We start from the raw sequence: 6,809 nt of genomic DNA on the forward strand, positions 1-6,809 counted from the left end.
GCAGTCAGGATGACTTGCAGCATGTGTAGCACCCAGTGTGTATTCCACTTCAAGTGTTGCGTGTGGCCGATGTGGAAGCGAGCTGCTCGACCACGCCCACATGAAGGTATGGATTCCGTAGAGAAGGTAAAATCTGACATGGACTTTTCAATTGAAACTCTTTGGATTGGACCGATTGGACAGAATGGTCCATGGTGGAATGGACTTCAAATGTATGGAATGGTATATAGCTAATTCTCCACTCCAACACTAGATGGTGTTGTTGTGTTACTTTACTGTATGTGCTTATGGTGAATCCCAGTGTGGAGAGGAGACAGAGGATGGAGATCGGACCTTCAGTATGTCTCTCGACTGTCTACACTACACAAAATGCAACTCAGGTTGATACAACCGTATGCTGCAGGATAAGCAGGGTTCCGTTTTCTGACATCCATGAAGCTGGTCTCTGACAAGAACACGTTACAGGTTGAAAAAACCCTCAGCTCAGAACTTGGCAGAATCTGCACCTGGCTCGCTGATAACAAACTATCATTAGGCCTACACCTGGGTAAAACAGAAATACTGATCAAATAACTAACTCAGCAAAACCAACGGCTTCTCTGTTAGAGTGGGTGATAATATTGTCACAAGGAAAGATGAAATTACATACCTGGGCTGCGTCTATGCTTTAAGCAAGTGGCTTGTCCTTCCGCGTTGCTCTGATTGGCCGCTGATCTACGCTAGTTTCGCCCCCACGCTAGTTTTGCCCCCACGCCGGTATGAGCGCGCGCATGAGCGTAGATAATAATAATAATAATGCGAGAGCCCTCGCACACACGCAGCGTAGATAATAATTATAATAATGCAAGATTGTATTGTTTTCATCTCTCTATATTAACGTGATTCCATCAACACAACATAAATGTTCAAAACACGACTTCATTATTGCTTATCTCTGCACATTATTGCTTATCTCTGGGTTATGGGTGGACGAACAGTGAGTTTTAATATTGAGCACGGCATAGGTAATATGCTCTTGCGCGTGACGCGACTTTGGGCTTCATTATTCAGCCACAGGCAGGAGTTTTTAGATCACAGGCTGGTCATGCATAATCTCGCCCACCAGACTCTTCTACCGAATTGACTAGGTCGCGCAAGTCAATCAATAGATTACACTTTCTGTAGGCCTAACACTCACCTACTCATTCTGTTGTGACACAACATGACATGTTAGGGTTGTCACCTTCCGTGATCATGTTTGAACCAATGTGTAAAAAATCTGTTTTAGATTAGGCTGTAAAAATCTGTTCTATAGGCTATATTTAGTCTAGTTTATTAGACAAAGCATTTAAAATCACGTTAATATAGAGAGATGAAAACAATACAATACATTATTTCAATTGATATGAATAGCTAGTTACGTTAATATAGAGCGATGAACGTTATTTCGATTGATATGAATAGCTAGTTACGTTAATATAGAGAGATGAACGTTATTTCGATTGATATGAATAGCTAGTTACGTTAATATAGAGAGATGATACATTTATTAAACGTAAAAAAGATAAAAAAAATTGAACTAAGAGTGATTTGAACTTGTGACCATAGGCTCCACAGCCAGCTGACGAACAAGTTGAGCTAAGTGCATCAATGTTTGAACTGAGTGACTAATGCATAATTTACACTTGTGCCAATTGCGTGCGTTTGTCTAATATGTCATGTTCTACGATACCCATTTCAGCGTGCGTGTGTGCGAGGGCTCTCGCATTATTATTATTATTATCTATGCTGCGTGTGTGCGAGGGCTCTCGCATTATTATTATTATTATCTACGCTGCGTGTGTGCGAGAGCTCTCGCATTATTATTATTATTATCTACGCTCATACCGGCGTGGGGGCAAAACTAGCGTGGGGGCGAAACTAGCGTAGATCAGTGGCCAATCAGAGCAACGCGGAAGGACAAGCCACTTGCTTAGAGCATAGACGCCCCCCCTCCCCCCACCCACCTCACCCACCCCCTCCCAATGTACAGTCTCCTCCCCCTCGTATGTATATATTTTCTGTTAGGATCTCTGTAAATGTCTGAACACCCTCCCACCCACCCACCCCCTCCTAATGTACATTTCCCTCCCCCTCGTATGTATATATTTACTGTTAGGATCTGTTAACAGTACTGTATATTTGCATATCTTGTATGTCACAAATGTAACAGTACTGTATATCTGTATGTCATGTATGTCTTAAATGTCATGATTAGATTAGTTTAGATGATTAGATTAGATTTGTATATCTGTATATCTGTATGTTGTGTTTCAAGTTTCAAGTTTCTTTAATAGTTGTCATACAGAAGTACAGAATACTTTCATACAAAATGCTTCTTACTGTTACGCTCCAGAGACTGTGCTAGACAAGATAGTATCAAATAACATAGTATAGCATGTAATTTAGAAGTAGAAAATGAGGTCACAGTGTTCAGTATAGACATATGTACAATGTTCGATGCAGAATAGACGTAACTGAGTTACCATATAATATACAATACTATGCAGTGTACTAATGTACAGTACTATATAGTGCAAAGCAGAAATGGGATGAGGTACAATTTAGGTACAATTTACAGTAAGGTGTACGAGTTGTAGTGCAATCCTTCATCAATAAATATAAAGTGTGGGGAGTGGGTGCTACAGTGTGTTTGTTTAAAGTGAGTGTGTGCTATAAAGTGTGTGGAGTGGGTGCTACAGTGTGTTTGTTTAAAGTGAGTGTGTGCGTGTGGATGTGTGTGCTATGTGCGTTTGATGGTTGTTGTTGTGTAGTGTTCATTGTTCGTTTAGCAGCCTGATGGCCTGGGGATAGAAGCTTCTTCTGAGTCTTTCTGTGCTCGCCTTGAGACTCCGGTATCGCTTGCCTGACCGCAGCAGTTCAAAGAGGCAGTTGTTCGGGTGACTGGAGTCTTTAATGATTCTCTTAGCCTTGCCCCTGCAACGCTTGTTGTAAATGTTCTGGAGGGTGGGGAGCCCCCCTCCAATTGTGCGTTCGGCTGAACGTGTCACTCTTTGTAGTCTGCTTCGGTCTTGTGCAGTGCTATTCCCAAACCAGGAGGTGATGTTGCCAGTCAGGATGCTCTCTATTGTACATGAGTAGAAGTTCTTAAGGATCTTCTGACTGACTTGGAACTTCCTTAGGCGCCTGAGGAAGTAGAGGCGTTGTCGTGCCTTCTTCACAACACTGTCAATGTGTGTGGTCCATGTCAAGTCCTCGGATAAACTGCGACAGAAAATTGGTTTCCTGTACAGAAACAGATCCAATTTTCCTCTATTTAGTAGAAAAAGAATTGTGGAATCAGTCTTCTTATCAGTTTTGGACTATGGTGATGTAATTTATAGGCATGCTGCGGCATCAACTCTTAAACCTCTGGATTCTGCATATCACTCAGCTCTCAGATTTATAACTGGTGACAGATATGATACTCACCATTGTGTCCTGTATGATAGGGTGGGTTGGCCTTCTCTTGCAGAAAGGCGCAACAAACACTGGTATTTATTTATTTTTAAAGCCCTTATTGGTAAACAACCTGTTTATATCTCCTCACTGTTAAATTGGAATATTGGAACCTATTCAACTCGATCGAATGACTGGATGGTTCTTAGGGTTCCTCAGATTTGTTCTGAGCTAGGGAAGTCAGCCTTTTCCTTTGATGCCTCTAACTCATGGAATGTCCTTCAACTCACTCTAAAATTGGAGGTTCTCCCTTCCCTTGGAATGTTTAAATGTATGATTTCAGACCATTGTGTGACTACCTGTAACTGTTTTAGTTAATATTTTAAAATTATTTTTAAACGTTTTTAATTTGTTTTACTCTGGTGTTTAAATTTCTGTGAATATTGTTTTTATTATGTACTGTACAATCGTCGTTTCTGTAAATGAGGGAAACCTCAGATGCTTACGATTTTAAATAAAGGTTGAAATGAAATGAAAAAATATGTAGGCTCCGAGGTACTTAAAGCTGTTGACTCTCTCAACCGGTGCCCCGTCGATGCTGAGGGGGCTGTAGTCCTTGACCCCCGACCTCCTGAAGTCCACAATCATCTCCTTTGTTTTGCTGACGTTGTATGTATGTCATAAATGTTATCATGAATTGAAAATGGGGGACCCTGATGTAAACAAGATGAAAGTCTTTCTCTGGTCTGCATCCCCTTAACAATTGTGTCTATTGAGGTGTACTGTACTGTACCCATTCTGCAATCTGTTAATTAAAATGTTCAATCAATCAATCAATCAGGACCATAAAACAGCATTTTCTACAGCTATGGAGCTGAGACAAATAACAGACTATGCTCCTAGTAGCACACCCATGGCCACCTCAGAAATCTGAGATGTTGAACCAACTTCAACAACGATTCTGGGGATGTTCATGAACATGCACAGTAGTATTAATTTAAAGAAAAAAATACATAATAATTTTAGCCCTTAGTGGTAGGCTACACTTATGTCAGATGAAGGCAGAGATCACTGGAGCCTTTGGAAGTGATCACTCCAGACTGCAAGTGGCCATGCCCACTGGTTCAAAATGCCATAAATGTAACATTAAGTGAATGGCTTAATGAATAGCATTGTGCTGAGTCCCTACAGTAACACCCATATGATGTAAATACATCTGCTGATAAAGATACTTGTCATTTAAAGGTCAAAATTAAGAGATTAATGAATGTGTGCATAATTATCAATGCCAATAATACTGTTTCAGCTGCTTACTGAGCTTGATTTTAGTGCCTCCAAAAGAAGAGTTCAGGGCAAGATGGATTCCTCTTTCTGGACAGGATTATTGCCTTAAACTAGCTGGGCTCAAAGGTTAACTTCCAGGCATCAGCCCACATTCTGATGTCTTCCAGGTCTTTGTTTAGGTTTGCTGCCACCTCTGACCCAGATTATCTATGGAGATGGAAAATACCAATGGACCAAGAATGGATCCCTGAGGTACTGATGCATTGATGGGGGATGGTGACAAAGACTGATGAGAGAGCACAACTCTGCTGGATCTTCCTTGGAGGTAATTCTGTAGCCATAATGTGTAATTTTCCACTTATGCCCTTTGATGTGAGCTTTGAACAAAGGCCATTGTGCCAGACCTGGTCGAATGCACCCTTTATATCTAGAGCCAGGCCCGGACTGGCCATCGGGAGCACCGGGAGTTTTCCCGGTGGCCTGGCCTGCACAGATAAAAAAAAAAAAAAAAAGACGATTTTTTTTTTATTATAATTTCTAGTTGTGGCGGCGGCATGGCGCGATAGTTAGAAAACCTAGGTGGGTGGGGAACAACCAGGATTTCACTGTCTGCGACAGAGTTGGAGAACTATCTGACTCTCTCCCTCACGCGGACACACACACACAATGGAGCCGTGCTGCCGCTTGTGATTGGTGGAGGCGGGACCACGCGATACAACTGATTGACAGCGGAGGCGGCGAATGGAATGGCAGACGGCACTCAGATGCAGAATAACAGCCAGGCAGTGAGCCAGGTAGTGAGGGACTCGGGAGAGATCAGAGAGCGAAAGTCAATTAACGTTGATGTCAAGATGGACAGTGGAAGAAAGAGAAAGGGTGGAGGAGAGAGGGATAAAACAAAGAAAAAGAAAGGCCCTTACAGGAGAGAGTGGTTAACTGTATTATAATAGTAAATAGAAAAATATGTTGTGCTCTTGATTTTTTCTTTTTGAAGGTGGAGAGAGTAGCATTGCTAGTGCCACAACAGTTTTATTTGAGGTCCATAACAGTACATTGTACTAAGCAATTGTTGGCTCATTAGTTTGTGATTCACATGCACTAAAATTCACCAGAATGCAGGAAATTAAGTCTTTGTAACAAAAAATGTCCTGGTGGGGGACCCCCAGACCCCCCGCTTAAAAAGTGGCCTGATTGCGGCTATATTTCGCGCTATATCTCCCGGTATGAATTATTTCCCCAGTCCGGCCCTGTCTAGAGCAACAACACACACTTCGCCACCTTTGTCGAGGATGTTGTTCCCTGCAGCCAAGTAATCTCTCCTGAGAGATGCTGTTTATTTCACGGTCTCCAGGAATAATGGAGCCCATCTCTATCGCAAATATCGCCTGTGGATCCAGAAATCTGTGTATATGGCAGACATTCTGTTGTAGTTATAGAGCTGCCTGCTGAGGAGAGGGAAGAGAGAGGGGGGACAGGAAAGGAGGGAGATAAGAGACAACTAGCTTTTGATTGTCCCCTTGAGGAAAGAAAACATTCACAAATCATCAGTCGTCAGCAATAATTACTTAGCCAAAAAAAACTCAGAGGGCAGAGATCAAGTTGCACCTTCTCCGGCAATTTAAAACTTGCTTCTGTGCCATTTGAGAGGAGGTGTGGCAGCAGGGAGGAGGTGGGGGGCAGGCTTCACATGCTCACTATAAGAGTAGAGATAATCTAGAAGTCCTAGTAGACCAGACTAAGGCACTACCTGTGAGACATCTTGTGAACTGTTTGTGAGTATTTTGCACATGTTTCTCTGCATGTTTATGAAATAATGGAACCAGATATTATTGTGGAGTTGTGTAAATTACTCTGCAAACATTTTGTCAGTTTTTAAAAGAAACCATATGCCATGGCTTAACTCATGAGAAGGATGTTAGCGGTCACTTACCCCATGTCAATGCAACTACTTTCCATTAATATTACTTATTGCTAAACACAATAAGGCTGTTTTAATGAGATAAAACAGCTGCACACAGCTGGATTCCTGGAATCATGGTCAAACAGATGCCAAGTTTCTTTTCGCAAGAAACCAAAGGGAGGTGGTTTCTCCTGGGAAGATATCACAC

At 42.0% G+C, this 6,809-nt stretch overlaps 1 protein-coding gene across 1 annotated transcript in view; it reads left to right on the top strand.

Moving 5' to 3' along the window:
- The first annotated feature begins 6,413 nt into the window (after window positions 1-6,413).
- The window catches only part of ccl25b (chemokine (C-C motif) ligand 25b), a 3,646-nt gene continuing 3,250 nt past the window's right edge, over window positions 6,414-6,809 (top strand). Inside the window, exon 1 of the mRNA XM_084337991.1 lies at window positions 6,414-6,473. The gene's annotated coding sequence lies outside the window, so the exon portion shown is untranslated. The remainder of the gene's footprint in view (window positions 6,474-6,809) is intronic.

The sequence above is a fragment of the Notolepis coatsorum genome (genome assembly GCF_963971535.1).
Source record: "Notolepis coatsorum genome assembly, chromosome: 2".
NCBI classification, from domain to species: domain Eukaryota; kingdom Metazoa; phylum Chordata; class Actinopteri; order Aulopiformes; family Paralepididae; genus Notolepis; species Notolepis coatsorum.